At 36.8% G+C, this 23,802-nt stretch overlaps 1 protein-coding gene across 1 annotated transcript in view; it reads left to right on the top strand.

Annotated features, from left to right (window-relative positions):
* The window catches only part of LOC106870298 (centrosome and spindle pole-associated protein 1), a 166,460-nt gene that overhangs the window by 39,728 nt on the left and 102,930 nt on the right, over window positions 1-23,802 (top strand). The window contains exon 2 of the mRNA XM_089357482.1: window positions 22,171-22,376. The gene's annotated coding sequence lies outside the window, so the exon portion shown is untranslated. The remainder of the gene's footprint in view (window positions 1-22,170; window positions 22,377-23,802) is intronic.

Raw genomic sequence — 23,802 nt, 5'->3', positions numbered from 1 at the left:
TAAACTGGAGTTTTTCCCTATGCTTTTAGATTGGAAAATCTATTTATATGAATAAAATTAGTTAGATCTATGTAGAAATCAAAATACAAGGGATAAAATTTGGTTGTTTTCGTTTCTTTCATGTTTGCAATGCCTTTTATGAGATCTGACAAATTTAGTTTTCGGAAATTTAGTTCTTTAACTACTATCAACATTACAATAGCAGTTTTGATAGGCCGCCATTTTTCTCTGTATAAATCAGTTTTATGAATCAATGTTAGCCACTAAAATCAAAGAAATCAGTTTAATAGTTTAAAAAAAAAACGATAATGTAACTGTGTTTCAACAAGAACATTTCTTCACAGACTATATTAAAGAGTCTTCATATCTGAAGTAAGACGCCAACAAACAGTTGTTTAATCATTCATCTATTTCTCTGATTGTGGAGGCGCAGTGGCCCAGTGGTTAGGGCAGCGGACTCGCGGTCATAGGATCGCGGTTTCGATTCCCAGACCGGGCGTTGTGAGTGTTTATTGAGCGAAAACACCTAAAGCTCCACAAGGCTCCGGCAGGGGATGGTGGCGAACCCTGCTGTACTCTTTCATCACAACTTTCTCTCACTCTTACTTCCTGTTTCTGTTGTGCCTGTAATTCAAAGGGCCAACCTTGTCACACTGTGTCACGCTGAATATCCTCGAGAACTACGTTGAGAGTACACGTGTCTGTGGAGTGCTCAGCCACTTGCACGTTAATTTCACGAGCAGGCTGTTCCGTTGATCGGATCAACTGGAACCCTCGACGCCGTAAGCGACGGAGTGCCAACAACAAAATTTCTCTGATTATGTCGCGAGACGATTTAAAGAAATTGAAGTATCATTATTTCATCAGACTTTGGTCAGATATGATCCACAGACTCATAGGCCGGGGCTTATTCTATAGCGTAGAAGCGACCAAGTGTACAATATACCTTCCTCTGGATGGAACGCCAGTCCCTCACAGGGTGAACTCCCCAGTTGTTGCTAGTATTCGCTTTCAGCTAAGTGAACTGGAGAAACATGACAGGAAGTGTTTTGCTCAAGAAGACAATGCACCGCGCAGCATGGGAATTGAAATCATGATCTTACTTTCAAGGGTCCAGTAAACTCACCACTAGGCCACACACGTGTCTCCAAAACTCTGAAGACGTGAAAGAGTATGAAAATACGAAAAAGTCAGAATTATATCAAAATTACAGAAGTGTTATGCTTTTAAGCTTTCTTTTTCAGGGTTTCATGCATTGGCGAGGAAGAAAAAAACAAAAGAAAACAAGCCTCGTGAGTTATGGCTGCAGGAAGCATTACATCTGGGTATCGAGTTATCCTCATAACACAGAGCTGGTCCCAAGGTCCAAATGGGTGGAATCAAACCGAACGACGTATTAGGACATCAAGGATAAGTCTCACAACAAAACTACTGTTATGTCTATTAAATTACTGTCAAGTCGCTACTGGTAATATGCTATCAAGTGCTTACATTCTGAGTTCATATTTCGCCGAGGTCGATTTTGCCTTTCCTCCTTTCGAGGTCGATAAAATAAGTACCAGTTGATCCCTGGGGTCGATGTAATTGACTTATCCCTTCCCTCAGATCTACTGGCCTTGTGCTAAAACCTGAAACCAATATGCTATCAAGTGCAACTCATTAAATGACGAAGTAAACACTGCCTAAACTGGCACCCCAATCACGGAGAGAGAGAGAGGGGGGAGCGAAAGAGAGGGAGAACGAAAGAGAGAGAGTGTGAAAGAGAGATAGAGTGAAAGAGAGAGAGAGCGAAAGAGAGAGAGCGAAAGGGAGAGAGTGAAAGAGTGAGAGAGAGAGAGTGAGAGTGTGTGTGTATGTGTGTGAGAGAGAGAGAGAGGGAAGTAGTGAGAGAAAGAAAAGGAGTGAAAGAGAGAGCGAAAGTGAGAGAGAGAGTGTGTGTGTGTGAGAGAGAGAGTGAGTGTGAGAGAGTGTGTGTGTGTGAGAGAGAGAGAGAGAGAAAGAGAGAGAGAAAGAGAGAGAGAAAGAGAGAGAGAAAGAGAGAGAGAGAGAGAGAAAGAGAGAGAGAGAGAGAGAAAGTGCTGTAAGTGCCAATCCTGTCGATATTAATTTTCAGTCATCCTTTCGGACCGGTAAAAAGAAGAGAAAAGCGGATTAACGGGACCACAAGACCGCAGAACCGGACGTCTTGCAGAATATATTCCGGTTCTTTGCAATCTGAACTCAAGTCCTGTCCCGGCCTCTTTTGATGATTGACTTAATCCATCGTCCTGTCTAACACCATCACCAAACATCTTACTGCCTTTAACGGGGTTAACGCTCTTATATGCATTAAGTTTAGTACTCCGTCTAGTGAGAGATCAAATTAGTTAATCTGAACGAACAAAACATTACTTATGTACCGAGGTACATTATGACATCACCTGACGAGATATTTCTACACCGTGCAATGCACCGAAATTAAATGTATAGTTTGTCAGCCGCAAGAGAGCGATGCAGGATGTGTCGAAACGATCGTTGTGATCAACAAACTTCCCGTATATTCTATTTTCCGTCTCAGTTGTTTTGGGGCAGCTCATGATGGAAGTGTGTTAGACTTTTGGTATGGCTGTTATTGTGTGTGGGGAATAGTTTTATAAGACATCCATCTGATACATATGTTTGCGAGTGTGTGGAGAGAGAGAGAGGGAGAGAGAGAGAGAGAGAGAGAGAGAGAGAGAGAGAGAGAGAAGGGCTTAATTCTTCATATTCTTAAGGCCGTTTTTAATAATGATTTTGAAAATTCCTAATATGAGTAAAGTATAAGATACGTAAAATAATGATCCGGCACTGGATTGCAGGTAGAGATTCATCATCACACAGGTTCCAAAGTTATTGAGCCTCATCATCATAATCTAACCAGATCAGCTTTGATCATTCTATTTTTCACATATAGAAAAAGAGTTACAAAAAGTTTTGCCTACAAGTAATTATTTTAAATGAGCTAAAGGAAATAAGTATAATTATGTATATAATTAACATAAATTTTGAGAAATATATCATGTCACAGATGTAGTCTTCCATTTATCTTTTGATACACTAAAGCTTAGATAAATTTCAGAATGAAGATTTTCCATTAGGAGCTCCGCTGCTCTCAAGCATTGGATTTTTACAAAGAATGAAACAAATTATCCGAATATTATAAAATGAATCTACTATAGAAAACTATTATAAAATCTGTCAAATTCTTCAAAATCTGCAGCATTTATCTTTAACTAACTGAAGAGAAGGAGCTCCACTTAACAACAATATACGTCTTGTTGACTACACACTACGGAAATCACATATTCTTCATCCTTTTATCTTTTTTAATTTCTTTCATAACAGAAAATTTCCAAACATCGGCAATACAGAATCAATTTAGAATGAATATGTTGAGTTAATTCTTTATATTCTTCGACCGTTTCTAATGAGGATCTTGAAAGTTCCCAATAAGAACAAAAATATAAAAGCAAATGATTTTGATAATCAAATATTTACTGTCAATCTTTGGTTGATTCTCATCGCATTGGGGGAAATTAATTTCTGTTAAGGGGCTGAATTATCAATAGTCGATATATGGTGTTTATCGTTCGTTCGTAATGGGAAAACAAAGTAGTTACGTTCTTCGGAATTATCATGGATAAATACGTGCTTGTGTGTGTGTGTGTGTGTGTGTGTGTGTGTGTGTGTGTGTGTGTGTGTGTATGTGTGTGTGTGTGTATGTGTGTGTGTGTGTGTGTGCGTGCGTGCGTGTGTGCATTAAATGTACTTTGAGTTAAAGTGCATTCTACTCAATATATCATATGTGATTCGGATAAGCCTTGTATCCTCTTCCTTCCCCTTTTTTCTCCCCCCCCCCTCTCTCTCTCTCTCATTCACTTTATCCGTTCTAATCTTACTTAATCCAGATGGTTATTTAGTATTTTTTCTATGAGACCTTTGCGTCTTACTTCTTTATTTCTTATTTGATATAGCATATTTTCAAAATGGGCAGACAGACAAATAATTATCTCTCAAGTAAACTAGTTTCCTACATAACAGTATTTTGAGTTCAAGTCCTTCCAAAGATGGAATTTTACTTTTCATTCTTCCGTGTCTTTTAAATAAGTTCTAAACAGGTAATGGAGGCGATTTAAATTACTAATCCTCACTACAAATATATAGCCCCTTATTATATAATGAGCATTATTTTTTCATAAAATGATATGCGTTTTCAATTCTTCCATGCGAGTTTTGCATATTATCATCTGAGTTATGTGAAGTGTGATCAAAAAAGAGAAATCAAAAGCTCTTTTCTTTAAATGAAAGTTGTTTTCGTTTTATTGTATTTTCTTGTGTTGTTTCAGTGTTACCCCGATTTGTTATTCTGTTTTGTTGTGGTGTATGTCTGTAGTATTAAAATACTATTGGGAAGTGTAGCATTTGTTCCATGATGGAAATGGATGTGGGTAAGGTGGATCCTACTTCAATGGGATTCAAGTTAAAATTTTCCCCACCAAAAACTAAATAAAGAAATAAGTGGAAATTATCTCCATCACTTTCTTTATTAATTCTTTCTACCGTGGGCACAAGATCTAAAATTTGTGGGGAGGGGAATAGTCAATTACATCGACCCCCGTCTTTGACCAGTTCATATTTCATCGACCCCCCCCCCCCCCCAAGGATGAAATGAGAAGTCGACAGTGGCAGAATTTGAACTCAGGACGTAAAGCTAAATAAATACCGCCAAGCATTCTTCCTGACGCACTAACGATTCTGCCAGCTGATTGCCTTTAGTAAGTTTTTCTAACTTCTGGTACATGGCCAGCGATTTTGGGCGGCGGGGCAGAAGTCGATAATAACTACCCCAGCGATGAACTGGTACTTATTTTATTGATGAAAGGCACAAAGTCGATCGATTTTGGCAGAATTTGAACTCAGAGCGTAATGAGCCAAAAGAAATACCGCTAAGCATTTTGTTTAATTTACTGACAATTCTACCAGCTCGCCGCCTCATCTACTTTAATAATCTTTTCTACTCTAGGCACAAGGCCCGAAATTTTGGGAGAGAGGGCCCAGTCGACTATACCGACCTCAGTACGCAACTGGTACTTAATTTATCTACCCTGAAAGAATGAAAGACAAAGTCGACCTCGGTGGAATTTGAACTCAGAACGTAAAGACAGACAAAATACTGCTAAGCATTTCGCCCGGCGTGCTAACGTTTCTGCCAGCTCGCCGCCTTCATCTATTTTAATAATCTTTTCTACTCTAGGCATAAGGCCCGAAATCTTGGGGGAGGGGATTATATCGACCCCAGTATTTCACTGGTACTTAATTTATCAACCCTTAAAGGATGAAAGGTAAAGTCGACCTCGGCGGAATTTGAACTCAGAACGTAGCGACAGGCGAAATACCTATTTCTTTACTGCCCACAAGGGGCTACACACAGAGGGGACAAACAAGGACAGACAAACGGATTAAGTCGATTATATCGACCCCAGTAGGTAACTGGTACTTAATTTATCGACCCCGAAAGGATGAAAGGCAAAGTCGACCTCGGCGGAATTTGAACTCAGAACGTAACGGCAGACGAAATACCTATTTCTTTACTGCCCACAAGGGGCTACACACAGAGGGGACAAACAAGGACAGACAAACGGATTAAGTCGATTATATCGACCCCAGTGCGTAACTGGTACTTAATTTATCGACCCCGAAAGGATGAAAGGCAAAGTCGACCTCGGCGGAATTTGAACTCAGAACGCAGTGGCAGACGAAATATCGCTAAGCATTTCGCCCGGCGTACTAACGTTTCTGCCAGCTCGCCTCCTTCATGTACTTTAATAATGAGAAGACAAAATAAGAGTGTACACCTATGTAATTCTTCTCTTTTTTCTTCGCCATGATTTTCACCATATTTAATCCAAATTAAAATTAAACATAGTAATTTGTCAGCCTCGTTTTCAGTTCTCACAGCCTCCAACATTCTGCGTATGAGAACTAGTGACTACCTTCACAACTTTCAGATTTTTTACCCGCAGTGTTTACGAATGGTGACATTTATTATTAGCTACTTTTTGTCTGGTTTCAACCGCTAAATATACTTATTTAATTTTCGTAATTATGAATGCATGTACATTCCATTTCGTTCCCATAATAAAACTCAATATAGATTAATGCATTGTATACAATAGTAGAATTAGGTTAATATTATATTTGAATTGTTAGGAGTCAGAGGACTAGTGTGGCCACTAGATGGCTTTGTGGAGGACGAAATAAGGTAGTATAAAATCGGACTGAGAGAGGTTTACGTGTATGAGTGCCCAACTTTTCGCTCACTCCTGCATTGAGAAGAGTGAGGAGTGAAACTGCCATGTGTAATTTTACAATCCGCCAAAATCACGTTATTTTGCAAGTACATAACTATATAATCTGATGTGATAGATTTTTTAGTTACAAATTCTTCTGTCAGTTATATCAGTATATATTCGATTGTAGAGCAATGTAGAGAAAGCATAAAATATTAAGATAGTAATTACAATGATGCATAAAGTATGACCTGCTGCTGGGTTATGACAACCCAGCTAGAAAGCAATACTTGGATTAATATCAGCTAGTTCACTGAATATATTGAAGGCGATGAAACAGAGGCTATTCTAAAGTTGTACAGTTCTACGTCTTCAGTAGTCTTATCCCAACCCGAAGGCTGCGGAGTATTACCTTTAAGCTCTTGCATTGCATGATAGTGATTTTGTAACAGGAGGGAGAAGGCTTGTTTGCGAACATAATTTATTGTTACATTAATATAAAAGGTATTCATGCGATACAAGTAAAGAAATATTCAGATGAAAAAAAATGTGACATGTGCAGAAAGTATTCATTAGAAAATCAACATTCGGCCTAATTTTTACGCATCAATACACATTCACGTTGCCGTAGCGTGTCTTCTTCTTCAATCGTTGCAGGTTCTGTAAAAATAGCTATGTGTGGAGAGTGAACGCCACCAGGAACCGGACCAATCTGGAGTTTTGGCGCTCAAATGAGCTATATTTGTAGGCCGTGAACAACAGCCGTCGACTGCACATGGTCATATTGTGAATTCTTTATGGAGAAACGTGGGATCAAATCCATTTGTTACAATATCATAGAAGCGGACTTCTTTACAGTGAAGAAATACTCCTACGTCATATTATTGAAGTAAAGTGATTTGCAGATCCTTTCGGTATGTCTATCTCACCCTCATGCGGAAGGAAATGAGTAAAGAATTTAACAGTTTTCTTATTTTCTTGTTTTAATATCCCCGTGTTTCATATGACGAAAATTTCGATTCTGAGAGGATTTTCGTCCACAAGTTTCAGTGTCTTTTTATATATTTTTACCCTTCAATTCCGTGCCCTTTGCCTTCCTCGTGAGGTAGTGATAGTTATACTGAAATACCGCCCCTGTAATTATATGATGAAAAACTATAAACACACATGTCGGGTTGCTTACAAATACATAGGGAAGTCTTTCGTTTGGTCCGTCATAAAACAAAACAACAACAAATGTTATGAACATTAGATTTATATTTTGGAATGAAGTTCACGAACTTCCTGGTTCCGGGCATGTACATGTGTATTACAGTACCGCCACTCGACGTTTTGCGCATTGTAGACCGGTTTCATGTAAGACGATATTTTTTCCTCATAACGAGGCATCAAGCGCAAAACGTGATACAATAATGTACATAATATATAATTTAATTATTACATACATTAATATAATAGGTATCTTTTATCTTTCAATTTTCTCAGTCATTAGACTGCGACCATGCTGGAGCGCGGCCTTAAAAAATTTTTAGTCGAATAAATCGACTTCAATACTTTTTATTTTTTAAAGTCTGGTACTTATTCTATCTTACTCTTTTGCCAAACCGCTAAATTACGGAGACAAACAAATAAACACCGGTTGTCAAGTGGTGGTGAGGGACAAACACAAAGTCACACATACACACACACACACACACACACACATATATATATATATATATATATATATATATATATATATATAGCGAGAGAGAGTGAGAATGGGCGTGTTTCAGTTTCCATCTACCAAATCCACTCATAAGGCTTTGGTCGGCCCGATGCTCTAGCAGATGACACTTGCCCAAGTTGGCACGCAGTGGGACCGAACCCGGAACTATGTTGTTGGGAAACGAGCTTTTACCACACATCCACTCCTATATAAATATTAAATATATAAAGAAAAAATCACCCTGCAGATTGCGATAGTCAGTAGAACAGAAATAAAATTTCAAAATGTATTCTGTCTGTGTCAATTGATCCACAGTTCGCTGTCTGGGGACTTCTGCATTACAGCATTTTTGCGGATGAGTGAGTATATTTAAGGTTAAAGAGACCAAAATATCATCCGATTTATCTCATCTGCGCACCAGAAGCTAAGCGCTACGCATTTTAATTTTCTATTCTATGAAGTATTGAAAACTCGGCTGTTAAACACACTTGAACAGCTTTGCTATACATGCTACAGGCTTCAGATTGCCAGGGTGGTTATTTTTTTTGTTTTCTCTCTCTCCCTCTCTCTCTCTCTCTCTCTCTCTCTCTCTCTCTCTCTCTCTCAAAAATATTTTAGTCGTATACACAGGACAAAAATTCACATAATTAGCATTTTTAACCCACTTGAGCAATATATCATAGTATGTGTTAGTATGACCTTGTACACACAATAACTAACACAGTTTAAGCAATGTGGCTTAACATAGCTTTGGGTGTAGGACGGCTTTTATCTACGAGAAATTTTACTTATCCTGTGACTCTAGTTTTTAGGCTGGTTCATCATTATATTCTTTAATGAGAAATTGCTATGACACGTCTAAATTAGGTTTGAAAATAAATGTATAGAATACGTAATGCGTGGGTTGTTTCAGGATTGGAAACATGAAATTAACGATGCTTATGTTAGCCAATTGCGATGTAAAAAGATACTAACAAAAGTGACAATACTTCCTTCCGTACTTTGAGATGAAGAGCAAGAACCCAAACGTTAGCTTCTTTTCTCCTCACGGCAACTGAGCTTATTGAAGTCTTATATGAACTCTTCGAGAGAATGTATGTACGTATGTATGTATGTATGTGTGTGTGTGTGTATGCGTACATGCGTGCATGCATATATACATACATACATACATACATACATACATATGCATATCTATATATATAATTGAGTTAGCTTACCAATTATTTTTGTTGGTAGTTAATTTATAATATATATATATATATATATATATATATATATATATATATATATATATGCATATATATATATATGCATATATATATATATATATATATATATATATATATATATGCATATATATATATATGCATATATATATATATATATATATATATATATATATATGCATATATATATATTTGCATATATATATATATATATATATATATACATATATATATATATATATGCATATATATATATATATATATATATATATGCATATATATATATATATATATATATGCATATATATATATATATATGCATATATATATATATATATATATGCATATATATATATATATATATATGCATATATATATATATATGCATATATATATATATATATGCATATATATATATATATATATATATGCATATATATATATATATATATATATATATATATATATATATGCATATATATATATATATGCATATATATACATATATATATATATATATATATATATATATATATATATATATATATATATATATATATATATATATATATATATATATATGCATATATATATATATATATATGCATATATATATATATATATATGCATATATATATATATATATGCATATATATACATATATATACATATATATATATATATATATATATATATATATATATATATATATATATATATATATATATATATATGCATATATATACATATATATACAAGTGGGTGCTGAAAAGTTCCTGGCTTTGGGGGGAAAAAATACAGGACGATCAGTTAATTATGATTTTATTCAACATATTCCCGTCTCAGATTCACATAATTATGACTTCATACCATGGGAGACCTCACGCTTAATCAGGAAAACTTTCGTCGTAGTGTCATTAACGCGTTTCAATAGCGTACGATACATGACGCCGACGGTAAGAATTTCACTGTCTGAAAAATTTCTAAAAAGAAATTCCTCACATGTCTATCTAACATGTAAAACTTTGTCATTCCTATCAGCAAATGAAACACGTGTAATGGTGAATAAATAATACCAAAAAATCACCCCCTTCCTGTTTTGTTACACAATAACTTTGCAAATAATAGTTCCATTATTCTCAATTTTAATGTTTATTTTGCCTGACATACAGCAGGCAGCTCGGACCACATATTGGATTTTAATAATGGAATAAGCAGATGTGCTTCAAGAGGAAACAGCTGGAATTTACCTGAACTATATAACCAGGTGACGGAAAATATGCCTATAGTTAAATAAGTAGTAGCATGGAATAGCCACTTTGATGTGGCGATTAACTTATATATATATATATATAAATAATATTAAGATTAATGTAATATAAAGCTGAAGCAAATTAACACCAAATATACAGTGCGTGTGTTTTTATTGGCTAAACTGGCAATGTGACCATCCCCAAGTACAACAACATATATATATATATATATATATATATATATATATATATATATATATATATATATATATATATATATTATAAATTAACTACCAACAAAAATAATTGGTAAGCTAACTTAAAAAATCATCACCTAAATAGCAGAAAAAACGACAGTGAAGATATGCAGACTCTTCAAGAATCGATCCTTTTGGTTATATTAATAATAATAAAGGAGTTACGACGCAAAAACGTATAAATTCAAAAGAACATATTTATCTTCTTCAATATATATTTCAGTATAAAGAATTCATTAAGATGCTTAAATCAAAATTTCTTTACACATCATTCAGGAACAGATATAACATCAGAAAAAATACACTCCGTTTAAAAACACAAACCGTACACAGACGGCGTGTGTGTACGGGCGCACACGAGGATGCCTGTATGTAGGTAATAGCGTTCTTATTTGCTAGAACTTTAAAAATTTTGTTCGTTTTTTGTAATTGTGAAATTTTTTCGCCATGAACGGTTTGTGTTTTTAAACGGAGTGTATTTTTTCTGATGTTATATCTGTTCCTGAATGATGTGTAAAGAAATTTTGATTTAAGCATCTTAATGAATTCTTTATACTGAAATATATATTGAAGATAAATATGTTCTTTTGAATTTATACGTTTTTGCGTCGTAACTCCTTTATTATTATTATATATATATATATATATATATATATATATATATATATAAAGAGATAAACAATTATTTTTAAGTCACTGAGCGAGAAGAAAGTAGTAACAGTACTGCAGAGTAAAATCTATTTCTCAACCTAAATTGACAGTCCTGATTAGGAGGATGTTACTACCTTTCTTAGCCTCTGGAAAACATTTTTTCCAGCTGGCTACCGACGCACAACTGCACAACTGCATCCTTATACTTGAACAAGGGACCTAATGTCCCTACTCAACCTTAAACGGTACCTGCGGACCGTGGTTTCTGGGTTATTTCCCTCCATCGGCACAGAATAACCGTTGGCTAGAGATGACAGCACTAGGCCTTGTTCGACGTATTGTTACTACTTACTCAGAGATTTAAAACTAATTGTTTTTCTCTTTACGAGATCAGTGACTGTATGTTACTTTAAGAGTATATACCTCCAACAAGACCTAGTGTTGCTATCTCTAGCCAACGGTTATTCTGTGCCGATGGAGGTACATAACTCAGAAACCATGGTCCGCAAGTACCGTTTAAGGTTGAGTGGAGACATAAGCTCCCTTGTTCAACGTATAAGGACGCAATTGTGCGTAGGTAGCTAGCTGGAAAAGCTGTTTTCCTGGGGCTAAAAAAGGTAGTAACATCGTCCTAATCAAGACTGCCAAAATACGTTGGCAAATAGATTTTACTCTATCTATCTATCTATCTATCTATCTATCTATCTATCTAACTCTATATATATATGTGTATGTATGTATGTATGTATGTATGTATGTATATAGGTAGGTAGGTAGGTAGGTAGGTAGGTAGGTAGGTAGGTAGGTAGGTAGGTATGAGTCACCTGTCGCCTACGAACGAGTGTGACTTTGTAATATGTAACTTGTCAGTCGTTTTAGGTGCCTACGTAGTCGCTAGCGGACAGATACAGATTTTCCATCATTTAGCCTGCCTGCATATTCAGGACGTGGCAGCTGGAGTAGACAGGAGTGACGTCAAATGAAGTTACCTACAATGCGCAACTCGGTACAGGAATTGTACCCGCGATACTATGAACATGCGCCTAACAACTTAACCTATAGCCTACGTACCTTAATATGCATTTGTATGTATGCATGCATGTATGTATGTATGTATGTATGTATGTATGTATGTATGTATATGTCCAAGTATGCATGTGTGAAGGCATGTGTGTAGGTATGTATGTATGTGTGTATGTATGTGTGTATGTATGTGTGTATATATGTATATATGTATTTATGTGTGTGTATGCATGTATGTGTTTGTGTGTATGTATGTATGTGTGCGTGTATGTATGTCATTATTCAGTTTGATTTCAAGATCTCTTGCCAATAGAGAAAGAGCCGGTTTCTGACGTAGATCCAAGGCTCCTTCATTGGAATTTCAAGAACCCCAGCAAGGTCTTTTTACATATATGTGTGTGTATGTGAAGTGGTTGAAGTTAATGCGTGTACAGATTTGCATGTTTTGTTTTATGTACGTATTTTCATGCACATAGTTGCATGTTTAGACTTTGGCATATATACTTAAATGATAAACTTCTGGAAAGTTTCACAAGATTTTACAGTTCCAATGGTAGCTTGGATTTGTAGTAATCTGTAGTCTTCGAATCAGCTTTCTCCTTTCTGGTTTTGAGAAGCCGAATTTCTCAAGATTGGTACTTAGATAATGTGTTACAAATCCCAGTGCAATAATAATTTCAGCTATAAACCTAAACTTGTTATCTGGGTAGAGTAACTGTAGATTTCTCAATAGTTCAGCGTCTGTATTTTCTCTATGTATGTAAGCATGTATGTATGTATGTTATCAATCAGTTTCATTTCTGTATTTCTTGTCAATAGAGAAAGAGGCGGACTCTAACATAGATTCAAGGCTCCTTCATTGGAACTTTTATCAACATCATCTAGGTATTTGTGCATGTGTGTGTGTGCGCAGTATTTGGTGTTACTGTATGCGCAGATTTGTATGTTTGTTTTATGGATGCGTTTTTATGTATATATTTTCATGTCTAGGCGTATGCATATGTATTTATGCGCAGATTTGTATGTTTGCTTTATAGATGCGTTTTTATGTATATATTTTCATGTCTAGATGCATGCATTTGTATTTATGTGCTAAATGTTTGGAAAGTTTTACATATCTTTACAGTTCCATTGATGGCTTAAATATGTAGTCTTCTAATCTGCCTTTTTCTTTCAGGTTTTGAGAACCCTAATTTTTCCAGGTTTTTGTTGAAGCAATTCGTTACATATCCCAATGCGCCAACAATCACGGGTAGTATGTATGTATGTATGCATGTATGGATGGATGGATGGATGGATGGATGTAGGGATGTATGTATTTATGTCAGGTCGTTTTAGAGCGTTACTGGTAATATGTAATAAAATGCAACCTGCCGCATGTTCGCATCGTCGGCGACTAAACTAGTAACTCCACTAAGCTTGCTTAGTGAGGAGGTGAGGGAACACCCTGCAGGATGAAAAACAAAATCTCTCAAAGGACGGATGCACTCATTAAAGTCAACGCTCATCCAATTCTATGTTCACAAGCTTAGTCTTGCTTTTTCTCATGGACAAAAGTAGTTCCTGCATCAATCATCGACAAACTGGTGACCTTGGAGCAGAAAACACAGTGGCTGCGTAGAGAATAGACACTTTTTCAACAATGTGCAGAAAAACACACTTCTTCTATCGCTGGTGCAGTGCTTGGATCCCATTGGTGAAGAAGCTTTCATCCAGTTCGTCAAAACAGTCATCAACAACAGATATGACGTCATCATCACTGCGATACTGGTACCCAGCCAAGTGTTATCTCATGCTAGGGAACAGATGATAGTCAGACAGATTGGGCCAAATCAGGAGAATAGGGAGGTTGATCAGTCAACTCAAAGACACAATCACACACAGCAGTCATTGAAAAGAAGGATTTGTGTGATGAAACGAAAACCCTTTCGTCAGTTTTCCTGAACGCTTGGTCTTCATAGCCTATCGTAACTGCCTCAGCATGTTGGCATAATCCTCTCCGTTGATTGTGTGGCCCTTTTCAAGATATAGTCAATAAACATAATACCTTTTGCACCACCTTCCTTGTCCTTCTTTGGAGCAGGTGCAGAGGGGTGTTTCAACTGCATGGATTATCTTTTTGTCTCTGGCTCAAAATGATGAACCGAAAACTCCATCAGGGTTAGGAAACGTTCAAGGAAACCAGCAGGATCTGCTTGAAACCATATCAGATTTTCCCATCATGTGATCAGCTTGGTGCATTTTTGATCAGGTGTCAGAACATGTGGAACCCACCGAGCAGAAACTTTCGTCATGCCAAGTTCATTGTGCAGAATATTCTCAACCCACGCACTGAATAAGCTAATAGAATTGGCTATTTGATGAATAGCTAATCGCTAATCATCTATCAACATGTGGTTTCTTTGGTGTTTTCTTCGGTGGTGGCAGTTGTAGGACGTCCAGTTGACTCATTTCAAAACTATCCCTTCCTCTTGTCTATTCAGCTACTCACTTTTGCACCGTTGATAAAACTGGAGCATCATCTCCTAATGTAGCAACCATGGCATCATGAATGTCCTTGGGGGCTAAACAATTTTTCTGCAGGTACTTGAGAACACCACGATGCCAAATTTCGTCGATTTTCAAGAGAAGTTGCTACTAGTTACTTTTGAAGTCTTCTTTGAATAGCCACACCTCAGTTTACGTGGAAAACAAAACAATGCAGTTATTAATAAGAGTTGAAATTAATGCATGCAAGATTTCACAGCTCCAGCACCACCTTTATGGTTAGCCTATGAACCTTTCAGCCCCCCACTTCATTTATGTGTGTATCTGCATGTCTGAGTGTGCGTATGTGTGCGCGCGTGTACATAAATTTGCTGTTTTTAATTAATTTCATTCTTGTCAACTTTACCCTGAAAAAAGACTGTCCGAAATTTTGGCTTTTCCACTTCTCACAGCTAGTTCATTGTAAGATTTTTATCGATTTTATAACAATATAAACCGTGCCGACCAGCACCAGCACCAGCCTCTATAAAGTCATGCGCACACACACGCACACACACACACACACACACACACACACACACACACACACAGTGGCTAAAACGAATGACAGACGAAGAAGATTTGGAAGATTTTCGTTTCTTATTCCTTATTCTTCCACATATTTTGCTTTGGTATTTATAGGTAAATATAGTAGTGGATATGCATCTATGCTGTGGGTAGACTAAGTCTAACTACATAGACTATAATAGTAGGAAGAGTAGGTACACCAGGGTCTATGTTGACAAACAAATTAGACTACACAAGAGCGAATAAATGAATGGGTGTGTTGGTGTGCGGTGGGCAGATAGAAAGTACGTTAGCAGCGGACAACATACACACACATATGCTGGGTGTGCTGACTAAATTTGACAGTTTGCTCAGAGGGAAAAAGAAATGCATAATCCTAACCAGAAAAAGTATTTTTAAAAAATCAAAAAAATATCAACTACAAGGGGAAGTAAAAAATTATCCGCACTTTCGCTATAACATATCTTTATTGTCACACTGCATTCTGCGCATGTATGCTTATAGTTGGTACTACTGTGGTCACGTGCTCGAAATTTGAACCTGATCACGCCATTTGTCTTTCTGGATTTTTACAGTGTAAGAATGGCTGCTCCACTAGCAATGTGCACCAAAGAAGAACAAAGAGCAGTGATCTGATTTCTTTGGTAGGAAGGTGCTGAAATTCATCGGAGGCTTTTAGCACAATACGGGGACAAGGCACTATCGTGTAGAAGTGTGTATGAGTGAATCGAGAAGTTTAAAAGTAGCCAGACAAGCGTGACGCACGATGTGGGAGCAGGACACCCGTGAACTTCCACCACTGACGAGAATATTCAGAAAATTCGAGAGATGGCAATGGTGAACCGATTCACTATTACCATCTCTCGGATCACTGCTCTTTGTTCTTTGGAGCGGCCATGCTTACACTGTAAAGCCAGAAAGAAAATTGGTACGATCAGGCTCAAACTTCGATCACGTGACCACAATAGTACCAACTATAGGCATACATGCGCAGAAGGCAGTGTGACAATAATAAGGATATGGAATAGCGAACGTGAGGATAATTTTTTACTTCCTCTCGTACATTATGACTGGGAGATAACAGTTTACTGAAGTAGCTGCCTTCAACTTTCTCTAAAGCCGCGTGATGGTTCTGAAACCTGGCACGTGCGTTCCTCACTGTGTCCCTGGGAGTAACGTCGAACACTTCATTGAACTTGGCTACCAGCTCGGGCCTTAGTGTTGCATTCAAAGTGGTTGGTCTCTTTTTTACCACGCCCTACACATAGTAAACCATGGGATTACAATCGGGCGTGGGGATTAGGGAGCCAGAAATTGGGGCTGGTGAAGTTGCAGAAATTCTCCGACAACGACTACTGACTCTTTCTTAGGGTATGGTAAAGGACGCCAAATCCTGCTGCCACACATATAGCCTGGCCTTCCAGCAACAACTTCCTCCAGTCAGGGTTTGACCACAGTCTCTGGTAGCTTCACATAGTCGTCTGAATTGAGCCTTAGATCCTCTTCAAGAGTGTTGGGATGAATTCAGGCAAGAGGACGCAGTCAGAATGCCTGTTGTGCCCCCTCCTGTTTGTCACGGTTTTGTAGTCTCCGTTGCCGCTGTCCATGTCACATCTTACAGCCGTTACGGTGTTGACAGAGCATTGAGTAGCAGTCAAGACGTCGGCATTTTGACACCCGGCGCGAATCATCATGGTACGGGTAATTCTTTTCCAATATTCAGATGGCTTCCAATTCTCCATCTCAGCTAACTTTTTCTCAACTTCAACTTTGAATGTGATGCTCTCCAACGCCGTTGATTGTTCACCAAATACATCAAGCTGTTCCTGAAAAAAAGAGAAAATAAAATATTGTCAAATTTAGCCCGAATACCCTGCATAATCACTAACATTTATCCTACCACCATACACACACACACACACACATTGCCACCACCACCACCATCATCACTACCAATACATATCTTCACACTCTTACAGACATACACGCGCAATATACATCACCCTCAATGCACTTAGAACATTAACACTCGTACGCACACACATACACTTATATACAAGTAACCTTGTACAGTTACAATCAATATATAACAGAAACACATGCAGAGATGTATAATCACATCTAATAATACTATTCTCAACTAACAGCAAGACTCATAACCAGCTGTAACACTTCAATCAATAAAGATTTAATTAACTGTAGTTAATGACCAACTAAGCAAAGTTTCACTTTAATATTTCAATATATAGCTTAAGTTGACTCAATAAAACCAGTAGTAAACGAAGTAATACATTGTATTATAACAGTTATATTAATGAACTAGTTGACACTAGTACTCACTGTCTGCCCATCAGCCGTAAGCATTAGTATCAGATATTGATGAATAGTCTAGATTTGTTTTTAAATATTTCTTCTCCAAGACTGAATATTCAAAATGTTATTCGAAACATAGCATTAAGAATCACTAGCAAAGATACCCGGCGTTGCCCGTGTCACATGAATTGAAGAATTAGACATTTTTTTCATATTTTCTCTAATGAACTAAAATATTTATGATACGAATTTCATCAAAACTGGAGGTTAAGAATTTTAATGGGGGTTCTTTCCCTCTTTACACACCCTAACAAAAATTCTAATCATGACATATTTATTCTTCACTACTCATCATTATGCCCAGATTCCAAAATCTAAATCTTATAAAACCCATTCAAAGGTTTTTGCTCCTGAAAAATAGAGCACATGGAGCTCTAAAATGTGGGAGTTAAGGCTCCTATTAGGGGGGGGGGTCTTAGAATCCTCATGAGAAGCGGAAACTTTGGGAATACGTCTTGATTTGTGTCAATTACCTATGGGATCCATTCAGTAATTTTGGTCCATGAAAAATGACTAAAATTTGGGGGTCTTAGAATCATCCAAAGAAATGGAAATTTGGGGTATTTTTTAAATTTATTTCTAATACCTATGGTTCAACTTTCATCAAACTCCGAAGCATATGAATTTTCACGGAGGGTTCTGTCCTCCTTTATGCCCCCTCAAAATTGTAAGAAACATACAAATTACCCTTCTCCCCAGGCTTGGATTTTGTGTTCCAAATTTCATTAGGATCGGTCCAATAGTTTTCGAGTCTATAAGTAATACACGAACTCACAGACATTGATTTTTATATAATAGATATTAATACTATAATATCTTCATACGTAAGATGCTGGTCACGTTTTCATTTGAAGGAGATGACATTATACTGAAATAGCTGACAAATATATATATATATATATATATATATATATACTTTGGGTATGGTAGATTAGTTCAGCAAAAATTTAGATTCAGATGAATATGGTACTTAAGTTGAGGTACCAGAATTTAATACGGAATTATCCATACAATTTCAAAGTAAGGTGATTGAAATCAAAATAAGCAACAAGGATATCCAGAGGTAATGCAGTACGATCGTTTCGTGCAACTCCAATGATTGCATTGTTCAATTAAATGGAGTTGCATGAAACGATCGTACTGCATTACCTCTGAATATCCTTGTTGCTTATTTTGATTTTATATATATATATATATATATATATATATATATATATATATATACACGAGGTGAAGTCAAAAAGTATCCGACCTTGATTTTTTTTTTTGCACAAAATAATAATGCGTGAGCAAAATACGCATGAGTATTAGGTAGCTGCGTCCTTCCTGAGTATGTGCAAAAATTTTCGTGTCTGTAGGTTGCGCAATTCGCCCACATGGACGCGTTGAGTACAGACGTGAAGAGTGTGGGGTGCGATTTTTCGAGTACATTGAGCAAAGATACTGTACCAAATTCTTCCAAAAAACTTGGTGTTACGCAAGCCAAGACTATACAGGAAAGACGAAAATAAAGGAGTGGTACAACTGGTTCAAAGATGGCCGCATCTCAGTAGACAGTGAGCCACGTTATGGCAGGCTATCGACTAGCAGAAACGATGAAATGATTGCAAAGTTCGAAGAATAGTCTATGAAGACGGTCGTGTGACTATTGAGGAAATTGTTGCCGAAGCTAGAATCAGCAATGGGTCACTTCAGTCAATTATAACAGAAGATTTGTGCATGAGGAGGGTGTCGGCAAAATTCGTACCAAAGATGCTGTCTGACCAGTAGAAAGAAAACAGAAAGGAAATCTCTTAGGACATGCTGGACTGTGCTAGCCAAGGTCAAAACTTCATGAACGCTATCATCACTAGCGATGAGACATGGGTGTACGGTTATGATCCTGAAACAAAATTGCAATCATCCCAATGGAAACATCCATCCTTGCTAAGACCAAAGAAAGCAAGACAAGTACGCAGTAATGTTGATGACCTGATGATGAGGTTTTTTTTTTTACTACAGAGGTGTTGTGCACCATGAATATGTACCATAAGGTCAGACAACGAACAAAGAATATTAGCTGGCGGTTCTTTGTCGCCTTCGTGAAGCTGTGCGGTGAAGACGACCCGACCTGTAGGCAGCAAAGAACTGACAACTCCACCATAACACATACGCTTATTCCGACCACTTCTTCTAAGCATTCCTCGTTAAGCAAAGCACACCACTTGTTCGTCAGGCTTCCTACTCTCCAGAGCTGGCTTCGTGTGTCTTTTGGCTATTCCCAAAGCTAAAAAAAGACACTCAACGAGAGAAGGTTTGAGTCAACAGAGGATATTAAGCAAAATCCAATGGTACAGCTCTCCAACATCCCAAAAAGTGATTTCCAGAAATGTTTCCAGCAGGGACTGGAATGCTGGCAGAAGTGTATGGATTCCCAAAGCGAATACTTTGAAGGAAACTAAATCAAAATGGGGATTTTAAAAAATATTACTTGTGTTTTGGCCACAGATAGGATACCTTTTGAGCACACCTCGTATATATAGGAGTATTAACGTAGAAAGAGGAGAAAACAGGATCTCATGTGAATCGCTTCATACATGCTTAATCAAACATACACATTGTGCGTATGTGTGATATTCTGCGACATTTATATACTTAGAGCAGGCGCGATACAGAGACACTGCACGGAGAGAAACACAGCTGCTGGAAGAACATGAAAGAATTATATATAATATGCAAATTATACAACTGCAAAGGAGACCAGCTAGAGATAATTGTGAAGAGTCCTTCTTCATTGCCCACACTGTCCAATTTGTCTGGACTAGCAAACTCTAAGGCATTGTAGAGAATCTTTAAATCACTGCCAAAACGGCAAAAAGATCAGCCGCCAAATTTTAAGACCAACCCTCTTGAGTTTAACTTTTAAATATCTTAATATATCCGAGACTGTGCGTGACACTTTAGGCAAGTGTCTTCTACTATAGTCCCGGACAGATCAATGCCTTGTGAGTGAGTGTTCATGGGCGTAACAGGTGTGAAAGTCTGTCATCGCGCGCGCGCGCGTGTGTGTATTGTTCGTAGATGAGAATCAGATAGTCTCCGTATAGAATACACTTAATAGTGCTCAAGAGATTTAAACTCGAGTAGGTATAGAGGTAAATGTAGGGATAAGCAAGTTTGACAGATCAATATATAAAACACCTCAAATAACTTCTTCCCTTTAACATCTCAAATGTAAGATTTTTTCCTTGAATACGGAGGATCGTCTCATCCTACGATGGAATCAATTTACAGACATTATTTTGGACTTCCGAGCCCCCAGAAACAGCTGTTGGATTTGTAATACTTTTCTTCAACCCCTTTAATTTCCTAAATCATTTGTATTCTATGTAAGTCGGAGATTTTTGTATGTATGCATATATACATTTTTTTAGTATTTCATGCATTTAACATACTTTATATATTGATCTGTCTAAGTTGTATATCCCTACATTTACTTATATATATATATATATAATATATATATAATATTATATTATATATTATATTATATATATATATATTGAGAGAGAGAGGGGGAGCGAGAGAGGAGAGAGAGGAGGGAGAGAGAAAAGGAGGGAGAGAGAAAAGGAGAGAGAGAGGAGGGAGAGAGAAAAGGAGAGAGAGAGGAGGGAGAGAGAAAAGGAGAGAGAGAGGAGGGAGAGAGAAAAGGAGAGAGAAAAGGAGAGAGAAAAGGAGAGAGAAAAGGAGAGAGAGAGGAGGGAGAGAGAAAAAGAGAGAGAGAGAAAAAGAGAGAGAGAGAGAGAGGAGGGAGAGAGAACGAGAAAGAGACGGGCTTCCGTACAGCTTCTGCTTACCAGAATTCTATTCATAAGATCGATGCGAGAATACTGAAAGGCATGTCCAAGGTGGCGTGCAGTAGAATCGAACCCTGCTCCAAGTGGTTGTGTTGCGAACTTCTCAACCACAAAGCTGTGTCTGACTCCACAAACAAACTTCCTGTTTATTTAGTTTCCAGCATTTATTGAAGCTGGTCTATTTTGGCGGAATCATCAGGGCATGGATGGAACGAGTGCTTATTCTAGCTCTTTGCGTTTTGAGTTCAAAACTTACCGTAGCCTACTTGAATGAGAGATTTAATTCGACACTGCGATTATCACCTCCAACCGACACTTCCGGAGATTTTAGCGGAGTGGAGTTTCTGGTTTGAGGATACTTTCTTTATTCACATTCCTTTCAGATGTCCTCAAGAGAATCTTAGGTACTGTCTTCTCCTAACTAAATGGCAAAACCCGCCTTCAAACGCTTTCCATCTTTATCTTTTATCTATTTCAGTCATTAGACTGCGGACATGCTGGAACACCGTCTTGAAGAACTTTTCGTCTAATGAATCGACTTCGGTACTTATTTTTTTAAACCTGATATTTGTTCTATCGGTGTCTTTTTGCCGAACGGCTTGGTTATAGGGACGTAAACAAACCAATGTGGGTTGTCAAGCAGTGTTGTGGGACAAACACAAAAACACAGACAGACAGACACACGTATGTATATATATATATGAGTCCATCATTATATACCATGTAAATCCAATGTATCAATTCTTTATATTAACTGTATAATAAATTTGTTTTTTATGTGTCCTTTTAATGATATTAGATATACATGTTTAATTTTAAAATTTTAGTCCAAGATATACATAAATTTTAATTTCACATCTTATCTAGGGGTCTTTTATATTGGTGTAAATAAGTCTAAATGTACTTTACCATAGCATTTTAAATTAATGCCCCTTCATTGTTTTTGTATACTGCCTTAATTGATTATTTACATTATTATACACTATTTCATTTTATTTCATTATCTAATTCATAATTAGCTTTTATTTATTCACATATTAATTAAGCAAATATTGGTATCTCAAGTATTTCAAACCTAGCATATGTAAAACAATACTGATATATTATTCTTATTAATGAAAACTATGAATAACTATTTATTGTATCTGTATACAATATAGCAACTTTGTGCTATATGATTAGACTTTCCCTGTTTCATTATAAACTAGTCTGCTAGTAGAACCCCGCCCCTATAGTAGTTTGTCACCAAACCCTAAGAAATTTTGTAACTTTATCATCCATGTTTACTGTCTATACTGTTTACCCCTTACCCTAAAAAGAAATTGCCATTGTTCTCTTAAGCCTTGGATCCTTAGGTCTGATAAGATAGTCCATAAATCAGCACAAAATAAGCCCAAATAAAATCAGTGACAGTTAAAATCTGCTTAGAATGTTTATTTACTAGCCTGTATGGTCTGGCTAAGTCAAAATGTTTTTTGTTTTTTTTTTGTATTCCACCTTTCTACTTGAAGAGTTTAGATTTAATTATAAAAATATATCCTTCTGTTCAAATTTAATTTCATTAAATTTCTAAATTTCTATGTCTTTGTGCAGCTAAAGATTGCTCTACATTTTATATTTGATGTAATTTTTACATTGTTCAATTAAATGGAGTCGCACGAAACGATCGTACTGCATTACCTCTGGATATCCTTGTTGATTATTTTGATTTTAATCACCCTATTTTGAAACTGTATAGATAATACCATACTAAATTCTGGTACCTAAACTTGTGTGTACTTGTATGTGCGTGTGTGTACATGTATGTATAATTGTGTGCGTGTATGTATGAGTGTGTGTGTATGGGAGGTATGTGTGGGTTCATCTGCGTGTGTGCGTGGGTATATGTGTGTGTGCGTGTGAGTGTATGTGTGTGTGTACATGTGTGTGTGTACATGTGTGTGTATGTGTGTGTGTGTATATATAGAAATAAAAAGAATAAATTATAAAAAATAAGGTTGAAAGGAGATGAAGAAGTTAATGCAATATAAAGTGGCGCAATTACAAGCAAAAAATGAAAAATAAAATAAGGTTGCTTAGTTGCAGGAGGTGTAGGGGCAGTCAATAGGAG

Source organism: Octopus bimaculoides, chromosome 9 (genome assembly GCF_046866305.1).
Source record: "Octopus bimaculoides isolate indiv1 chromosome 9, ASM4686630v1, whole genome shotgun sequence".
In the NCBI taxonomy this organism is placed as follows: Eukaryota; Metazoa; Mollusca; class Cephalopoda; order Octopoda; family Octopodidae; genus Octopus; species Octopus bimaculoides.
Note: the sequence above shows the minus strand (reverse complement) of the source record. Positions and strands in the feature narration are given on the sequence as shown.